Genomic DNA, 10395 nt, shown 5'->3' with positions numbered 1-10395 from the left:
TAAGTCACATGTTTGATGACTTCAAGGTCAGATTTTTAATTTTCTATTTTCAATTAAGTTGATAACAAGCCACTATTTTAGCTTGAAATCAGATATATATGAAGAATGTTCAATTAATTAGAAAGTAAGTGATGAACAAAAGAACAGAAGAAAGCAAAACTTATACCCCCATCGGCTTGCCCGTAAAGGATATGCACATTTCATTGACGAAATAGTAAGTACAACAACAATAAGGTATGACACCCTATATACTTTTTTTGTTATTTGCTAAAAGATGCTAACAACAAGTACACCAATATAGAAAAGCTAGTATTCGGATTGACTTTGGCTTCTCGTCGATTAAGGTCATATTTCCTTGCTCACCTAGTCACCATCCTCACCGATAGTAATTTGGGTCGGGTGTTGACCAACCTAGAGACCTCTGGGAGGTTGATCAAATAGACTACCGAATTAAGCAAATATAACATTAAGTATCAGTCGAGAACTACTTTCAAAGCTCAAGCCTTGGCCCATTTCCTTACAGAGATACTCGAGCAGATGGCTAAGGGAACGAAGAAGGTTTATGTGTATGACTGTTCTACTCGACAAGGTAGCGGAGTCAGGATTCTACTAATATCACCCCCTAGAGGATATACTCCCTCTTTCCATTCAGCTTGATTTTCAAGCATCCAATAATGAAACAGAGTATGAAGCCTTGTTGGCAGGACTTCAGGCAGCCAGATAGGTGGGAGCTGTTGGATCGAGACGCATGTGAGAGGGGGTGAATTACATGGTTTTCAAAAACTTTTCTTTTCTTTCTTTTAAAATCAAAGTAAGTAAGTGTAGCGGAAATAAGAATACAAACAAAAAAGGATAAGAATGCAAGTGGTTTTATTTGGTTCGGAGCCTTTGACGACTCTTACTCCAAGACTTGAGTCCCATAGACCTATCGATAAGTAAGCCAATAAATATATCCTTTGGAATCGCCAGAAGTGGGGATCGAGTATAAAGAAAATAGGAATAAGTGTAACACGATACACTTTTCCTTTTATAAAAAATAAATACAGAATTTAATTTTGTTACCCAACATTTTCAAAGATGATCGGCTTATGCTCGATGTTGGATGGTTCCTCATCAGTAGTCAGACACAGCAACGTCATAGCGGAGCAATAGCAGGAAGTCAGAGTAGTTGGAACTTCAAACAGACGCATAGAAGCTCATAGAAGAATTGATGAAGAATGCTTGGTCGAGCAGCACTTTCATAAGGTGTGAAAGGTGCCTTCTATAGCCTTGAAGGCCCCTCCAATGTGCAAAATCTGATCTCGAACAACTCACTCTTTATCATCGACGAAGTATATTTTTATCCATTGGAAGGGGTCTTCCATAGCATCGAAGACGCCTTCCATGAACAATACTTAAGGCGCCTTCTGAAGACTTTTGTGCTCCCTTTGCCCTACAAAATGTGTTTGTCCAACATAAAAATATTTAACCTACAAAATAAGGTTAGCACAATTATTGATATGATTAATTTATAACTTAAACCATGTCCTCCAAACTAGGATCTAGTTAGAGTCTCAATTTAGATTTCTGAAATGGACCTAAATTGGATCGACACTTACTGTCCCCTCAACCGAGATGTGTCCTAATTTAGTCACTCTCCTCTAGTGACTTATCTTCACTTACCGAGTGGTGAGTTTCCTCTCCGACATTCAATCTGACCCACCAGGTCTTCCTGTCAAAATCGCATATCCGGACTTCCTTCCATCGAGAATTGAACATCCCAACCTCCTGTCAGGATTCTACATCTGGATTTTGCCAATCAAGAATCACACATCCCGACTGAAATTCTTGCCTGGTGTCAGATCCTCTTAATCCGTCAAGTTAGTCAACCTTGCACACTCGGTAAATGCATTAAATCACGATAATACCTAACTTAACTCACTTATCATTTCTTAAAATTTGAGTTAGACCGTTAGTGTAAATTGCATCGACATGAGCCTTTCATGTCATAATCCACTTAGACTCCTAGTTAGTAGCTCAAGAAATAGTAAAAAATTTCAAGATAAAAAATGAACGGCTATAGTGCTATGCTAATGCTTTTGAAAGACTCCAGATCCACTTTCAAGAGATTACTCTTCAAAAATTCCTTGGGTAGAGAATTAGAAAGCAGATGAATTGGTCAAACTAGCCAGCACACTATCAAATTAAAGAATCGAAGATTGTGTGTCCCATGTTCTATTAATCTCTTAAATTAACCAAATGGCGAACCAAAGTACACCAACCGACTAGAGGGTACCTATCATCGCCTATCTAGAGCAAGGAACTCTACACGTTGACTCCGAACAAGCCCAATTACTTAAAAGGAGAGCTCCCCGATTCATTATGATTGGGGATGTATTATATCAGAGGTCATTTTCCCAACCTCTCCTCAAATGCCTTGACCAGGATGATGATGACTATATTACGCGAGAAATTCGCAAGAGCATTTGTAGAGATCATACAGGTGGAAGAACATTAGCTCAGCAAGTGCTACTAGCCGGGTACTTCTGGCCAACTTTATAAGTGGACACGACTCGATTCGTCATTGCTTAACGTTAATATTAGAAACACCAGAACCTCTCTCATCGTCTAACTGAATTCTTAAAAACTTCTATCGTGGTCTATCCCTTTGATCAACGGGGCATGAAAATTGTGAGTCTATTTTCCATCGAGCAACAACAAAAAAAAGTTCCTTCCGGTAGCAATAGACAATTTTTCCAAATGGATGAAAGCTATACTATTAGTCTAGATAATTCAATAGGAGATCATTAGGTTCTTGTGGCAAAATATCATTTGTCGATTCAATTTGCCTTACAAACTTATTTCAAACAATGGTAAACAATTCCAGGATCTCCTACTAAAAGAGTGGTGTGAAGCCTTTGACATTTAACAAGCTTTCACATCGATGACATATCCTTCGAGCAATGGGTAAGTCGAGATGGTCAATAGGGAGATAGTAAGGGACTAAAAATTAAATTAGATCATGCCCAAGGAAGTTGGATAGATAAATTATCCAATATCCTCTGGGCTTATCGAATGACCCCTCGAGGAAGTACTAGAATGACTCTATTCTATTTCATCTATAGTGGGGAGGCAGTCATTCCAGCAGAGATTGGCGACGAATTTGTCAAAAGAAATATTTATGGGCAAGACAATGATGAAATATGTCTTCTTGACTTGGACCTGATTACGAAAACTAGGGAGAAACTCCCTCGACTTGTACATAGTTAGGGTTGAAATCCTTTCGGCTACTATGCCCAAACTCTACTAACTTGGACATAGTCGGGGTCAAAATCCTTTTGATTACGATATCAATCTCCCCCTATAAAGGGGTCAAGTATATATCGCATCGCTCATGTTCTTTTCAAGGCTCAAACTTTTTCGACTCATATATAATCAGGGTTGAGATTTTTCTGGCTGCGATATTAACCTCCCGCTACAAAGGGGTCGAGCATATATCGTATCGTCCATGTTCTTTTTAAGACTCAAACTTTCTCAACTCAGATATAGTCAGGATCAAGATCTTTCCAGTTGCGATATCAACCACCTATGTAAAAGGGTCGAGCATATATCATATCGCTTGTGTCCTTTTTAGAACTCAAACTTCCCTGACTCAGACATAATCGAGGTTGAGATCCTTCTGGCTATGATATCAACCTACCCTTGTAAAAGGGTCGAGCGTATATCGTATCATCCATGTCCTTTTCAAGACTCAAACTCCCCTAACTCGGACATAGTTGGGGTCAAGATCATTCTGGTTGTGATATCAACCTCCCCCTGCAAAGGGGTCGAGCATATATCGTATCACTCATGTCTTTTTTAGGGCTCAAACTCCCTTAACTCAAACATAATCAGGGTCAAGATCTTTCTGAATGTGATATCAATTTCCTTGGTACAAGGGGAGTCTACATCGTATTGCCTGTCCTTTTCTAAGATATAGCTAATCCTTAAAATTTTATAATGCTAGTCAAGAAGATGAATCAAGAAACCAAAATGCTTCATTGATGGCTAATTACAATAGTAGATCAGTCTAGGGGAGGAAAAGGAAAAATTCAGGTAAAATTTGCCACATCTTCAAAGATCCTGTCTGAGATCTTTGATAGTTTAGTGGTCGGAAGAGGCTTGTCGGTGGGCAGATAGTCATACTCCAGTAATTGTTTTAGGGCATTGTCCATACCATATCATACTATTTAGGCAAAACATGTGCCGACTGATAAGAGCTCAAGTGTTGTACAATGAGTATATCAAATTATAATTAAAGTTGTCAAATCCTTCTATACTAAAGTAGTATAGAAATAACTCAGGTCGTCTCCCAAAGAATGTAACTATAAGTGATAAACTTAAGATCATATGATATTGCATATGATTTTTTATATGAACATGGGGGCTTTGGAGTTTGGATTCTAAGACTAAGAAATGAAACAACAATGCATATAATGAAATCTAACCTTAATAAATGAAAGACAATGCAATTAATAAAAATCTAATCTAACTTAACTATGATTGCAAGGAATTGAAAACAATTTAAAGTAAGCATGAAACTAATATGGAGCTAAACCTAATCTATCCTAACCTAATTGCATCCAAATGAAAACTAGAACTTAAAGAAATTAGAAGAACAAGACAAAGCAAGAATTAAACAAACTAAAGTGTATCAAATTAAGCTTAACTAATGGTTTAAACAATTCATCGAAGATGTTGTGTGCATGAAACTATTTAAGCATAGTGCGTGCAATTCAAACATGGAGAATCAAGTTCAATACAAGTATTCAATCACAGTTAGGTTGCATTTTGTGAGGGATAATTAGCTTGTAATGTAATCAAGATTATATTATAAGATTGATTACTTTATTTGGTAAAATTTTAAACCTGTAATGTAATGTAATCTGGATTACAAAAGATAATAAACTTTTATAATATGGATTATAAAACTAATAGCATGCAATCTAGATTACATTCCGACCTCATATTTAATATGCTAAATATACTCTTAGTCCATTTCCTACACCAATTGGTCGTCGCCACTGCCAACCGCTGGCCGCCCGCTGCTGCGGTCGACCATCGTCAAGAGAAGTCACAGGATATTTTTATCATTTTTTAATAATATAAATTGCATTCCATATAAAAAATAATGGACACCAAATAAAAGAATGTAACCACTCTTGTACTCAAAGATTATATTTATACTATACCACTCTTTCACCAATGTAATAATGTAATATTAATTACATAACATTACATTATAAATTTTATCACATTACAAGCTTGATTATACTACACCTAACGAAACGAAGCCTTAACAAACACCATAAACACAAAACAACCCTAGGAAAACCCAACACGTCAACTTCTCTTACGAATGGACTATGGTTGGGATGGAGATTTGACCTTCCTCTTCCAACTCGAGGAGGAAGGGGGCTGATGATGCAAGGGGGCTACTCTCTACTCTTCTAACCTGAAGAGGAGAGTGGATTCACTAGAGAGCTCTCCTCTTCTAATCTAAAGAGGAGAGTGGACTGCTAGATCAGATGTGGAGACGAAGCGGCTTACTCATCTTCTAACTCGAAGAGGAGGATGGAGCTTGGAGCTGGCCATGAGGTTAAGGGAGGAGAAGAGGAGCTTCAAGGTGGCGTCTAGCTAATATCCGTTAGAATTGTCGGACTCCTGTGAGAAGGGGTGTGGATAAGAAGATGGTGAGATGGAGAGGATGACAAGGTGAGGGAGAGCTCCGACCGGCGGTTGTGAAGAGGTGGACCGTCGACTGTGAGATGAGGAGGTGGAAGGAGGAAGAAGGTGGCGTGAGGTGTTGGTGTCAACGGGCGATGTCACGTGACAACAAGCTATGAGAAGATGCAGAATCCTAAAGATCGCCTTAATTCTTGAACTGGTATAGGCTTAGAGTTGAGCCAATCAATTCCTTCAAATGGACCCTCTCCTCTTAATCATTGAACCAAGTGTCAATTGAACCTAAACCAAATCTAAGATAAAGGAAGTGAGCCGACTTAAAGTTGCCCCTCTATTGATGTGAACCATCTCAATTCATGGACAAACTTTCCTCAAACCTAGCATCGGGTTCATTTGGTTTGATTAAAGCCTTAATCCATGGTTCATTTTCAATTCCCTACATAACCATATTTAAATTATGAGAATTAATACCACAAATGTAGAAAAATTACAATCAAGGCTGAAATAGATTCTTACTCATAAACATGAAATTAAGCACATAATAGGGTAAAAACATCAAGTATATGAGCTAAAATAATGTGTCAAAATACTAGTTATCACTGATCATATCATAAATTCCTCAAATTTGAGGAATTCTTTTTTTTAATGGACCAACGCTCGTCTTCTCCAGCATGGTACTCTTGGAGCGGCCATCAAGCCCTTCAACCGATCCCTCTGGACCTCGAGGGTTGCTTGTAGTTCAACCTTGGAAACTTTTAGTGCTTTAATCTCTATATGGTTGGTCTCAACTTTAGAGCGGGTAGTCTCAAGCTCACAAAGTTGGGCCTCAGCTAATACTTGGCAAGATTTCATCTCTTGATGCATAGGCTTCAATGCTACCTAAAGCTCATTCTTGACTCTTGCCAGAGTATCCCCCATCTTATGGCGAGCAGATTCCAACTCACGCAGTCGATCCTTGGCCAGAACTTTATGTAGGTCCCACTCGATAAGTTAGCTAAAGGGGGGTTGAATAACCTGCAAGTTAGAAATTCAAATTTCTTACTACCAAATTTAGCAAGGAACACACATTAATTTTAAACAAATAAAAACATGAATAAGATAGAGAAGAGACAAAAGATTTTACTTGGTTGACAATCAAGGAGGTTATTAATCCAAGGTATTGTAAAGCGCACTAAAAGAACTCTTTCGTGAAGGTAGAGTAGCCTTTTATAAATTGACACTTCTACAACTCTAGTCCCTTGGATGCACAGAGCCCGTTGACTTGCTTCTCGTGTTATCCTTCTCACTAGCTCTATCTTCCACTCGACTTCTTCTGTTCCTAAGTCCCTACACACCTAGATAAAAAGGCTTAAAATCGAGAGCCTAACTTAACTCGATTAATTACATCAAAACCAACCTGAGGTACTTACATTTTGCTGCTCTTAGCCTCCTCCTGAGTGACCTTTAACTCTACCTCCTAAAAGTTAATTCTCTTTTGGTAGGCTTCTAATTCATCCTTGGTGGTTTTAACCTTCGTTGTGTCCTCCCCTAGTTTGGCCTCTTCTTCTGTCACCATGGTTTTTAGGTTCTTTATCTCATTCCGATTTCTTTTCCTCCTCGACTCTAACTCCTTGACTTGAGATTCAAGAGAGTCAACTTGCACTTGCAACTAACTCACCTCATACTTGGCCTGAATGCTATCCGCCTTCCCACTAGCTATGACTTCTCTTAGTTGATGGATTTTATATAAAGCGGAGGCTGAGTCCTCCTCCAATTCCTTTAGTTAGATGAGCCTCCCTTGCAATAAGGAATCTTTTATTCTAGATGCATCTAGTTGATCCTCTAGCTCCGCCACACGAGTCTCCATCTTTTAGCGACCTTACCACATTTCAAGGAGCCACTGACTAAAAATAACCACTCGGGGCATGTGGTCAACCTCGGTCAATAGGAGATCGTCGACTAGATTTTTGAAGGAGAGGCCCGCTGCCGTCGCTTCATCATTCACCCACCACTTAGCCACAGGGCCAGTAAAAGTCAGCTCTAATTGAAGGTCTTCTAGGGGTTTCTTGTCCTTGGGAGGTTCCTATGCTAGCCGGGGTGACGCCTTCACTCATGGTGGGAAGAGAGCGTCTAATAAGTGTATTATCCGGGTGAATTAGGGGAGATGGTCTAAGGGAAGGTGTGATGAACTGGTCTTGGATCTCTGGGCTAACGGGAGAAAGTTGGGATTATTGCCTCAATAAGGACAGAACCCATTGGATGTGATAGGCTGCCCCCACTAGATCTCTGGTCTCAACAAAGGGCACCGACAGTTGAACGAGTAATGGAGAAGGGCTGCTAGGGGAATCCAATTCTCACTCAAGAAGTCTATGAATGAAGAGGAGAGAGGGAATCTCGAGCAGGGGATGGAGAGGACTTGTGATCAGCTCTTGGTGAGCGACGCCTTTTCCAGGTTATTTGCAAAGGGGTCTCGGATTCCCTTGGAAGTGTCAATTCAATGTCTATTGGACTTGAGTCACCTCTATCAAAACTGCTTTAATGCGGGTATAACTTCTTCTAAAGGTGCCAGTTCAACATCTGGTCGGACTTGAGGAGTCGCCTCTACCAAAACTGGCATTGAGGCAGGTGCAGTTTCTTCATGGATTTTCACTCTGGTCAAGTCAACAATTTCGGTGCCAAGAGCCTTCAACTTGGCATTAGCCAGCCTAATTGCCTTATCCAAAGCAACTTTCAATATGGTGAAGGTTGTAAAAAAGGATGTATTTTTTGTTAGAAAGAAAAGTTTGAAGAAGAGAAAAGGGTTTACAGAAAGAAAATTGAAGGAGAGTTGGAAGGGGGCTCAATCTAAACATATGAAGTAGCTCCTCCTCTAGTAAAGAAGTGTTGTCAAACTTCAAGTCCTATAGTTGCTCGGATGTAGGGGTGTCAAAAATGAACCCGACCTGACGACCCAACCCGAGTTGACCCGAAAAAAATCAGGTTCAGGTTGGGCATTTTCGGGTTCGTGTTGGAGGGTTGGAGAGTAAAAAAGTTTCGTGTTGGGTCGGGTCGGGTTCGGGTTGACCCGGGTTGACTTAAATATAAGATTTTGTGGGTTTTTTTGGGGTTAAATCAAATTTTATTTTAAAAATTTGAATGTTTTTATGTATATTAATATCATGTTTGTATGATAATAATGGAGTATTGAGATAAAAGTGAAGAATTATAGGGAAAATAGCCCCAAAAAATCATTTTGAATAGGATTTTCAGGTTATATGGGTCGGGTTCGGGTTGATCGGGTTGGTCGGGTTCGGTTCGGGTTGAGGTGTTTTGGGTTGAACCCAAGTTCGGGTCGGGTTCGGGTTGGGTTAAAAAAAATAAAAAAAAATTCAACCCGACCTAACCCGACTCACCCGAATTGACACCCCTACTCGGATGCACAAAAGTAGCCTCATACTAGGTGATTATTTTTTACGAAGGGGGTGCCAGCAAGTCATGTTGCCATTGAGTTGGCCAAGACACTGGACCCGGAGGTTGAACGAAGAAAAATTAAGGTTTCCATCCCTTAGGGATGATGGGAGACCCTTAATCAAACAGTGACCTACCCAGGAGGAGACAAAGAATACTCCGTCCTCCATTTTTTTTTAGGATAAAGGAAATAGTGGAAAAGGTGACCATTCATGAGAATTCGATACAGGCAGAATAAAACAACTATTCGGGTTAAGATACGGAATTAGTTGGGCCTCAACTAGGACAAAGGAATGCAAAAATATTGAAACACCTCGGTGAAGAAAATAGGAATAGGATAGCGTAGCCCACTTATCAGATGACTTCGGAAGAAGGTTACACATCCTAAAGGGGGACGATTGGGATGGTTGTTACCATTGGGGAGTATTATGATATGGTCGGTTGGAATCCCAAAGGTGACACTTATTTGAACTAACGAAACATTACTAAAACTAGATTCTCCAAACTGGTACCAAGGAGTAGACAAAGACCCCGCAACCATCACAAGACCAATACTAAGGTACATGCACTGGCAAGGAAAGGGGAGACCAAATATAGGCTAGTAAACATTCAACAGCAGGAAGACGAGGGACTTACTCGAGGATAGAAACACAAAGAACTTGAAGCGAAGACGAAGAAGATCACATATACACAAACAAGGGTTTCACAAAGTGACAACAACCCTCGCAATCTTATTTTTATAGTTGGGTGTCTGATTAGGACCCTTGGATCCAGATCATCTTGAAAGCAAGAGAAGATCACCTACTACTCGATCAAACATAGATTCCAATAATTTCTAATAATTATTATACTGAGATAGATAGTCAGTCTTCCCTGCTAAAGGTCACCTTACATTAATATGATATAACCTCGGAGATAATAGCATCCTCTAGGCTCAGGAGTCGAAGATGATAAAACATGTCCTACATTTAATGGGTGTGGCGGCAATTAAAGCATAGATCTTAATAAAGGATGCACCCTAGATTTGCTCTTTGCAACATGTCAGAAGAATCAGGAATAAAAGAAAGATGTCTTGCCACATTATACTAGTCGAGTCAGTCAGACTTTTGTCTCTTTCGACTAGACTTAAGGGGATATTAGTGATACAGGGGTAATCAACGAAGGTCACACAGCTAAAAAAGTCAACAATCTTACCAGGATGGCAAGCAAAAGTTAAGGAAGTTGTGCATGCTCTCAACTCCTAGCCCTCGACTCTTGACTCTCGAC

This window comes from Zingiber officinale, chromosome 9A, assembly GCF_018446385.1.
Source record: "Zingiber officinale cultivar Zhangliang chromosome 9A, Zo_v1.1, whole genome shotgun sequence".
In the NCBI taxonomy this organism is placed as follows: domain Eukaryota; kingdom Viridiplantae; phylum Streptophyta; class Magnoliopsida; order Zingiberales; family Zingiberaceae; genus Zingiber; species Zingiber officinale.
This window is presented reverse-complemented; position numbering follows the sequence as displayed.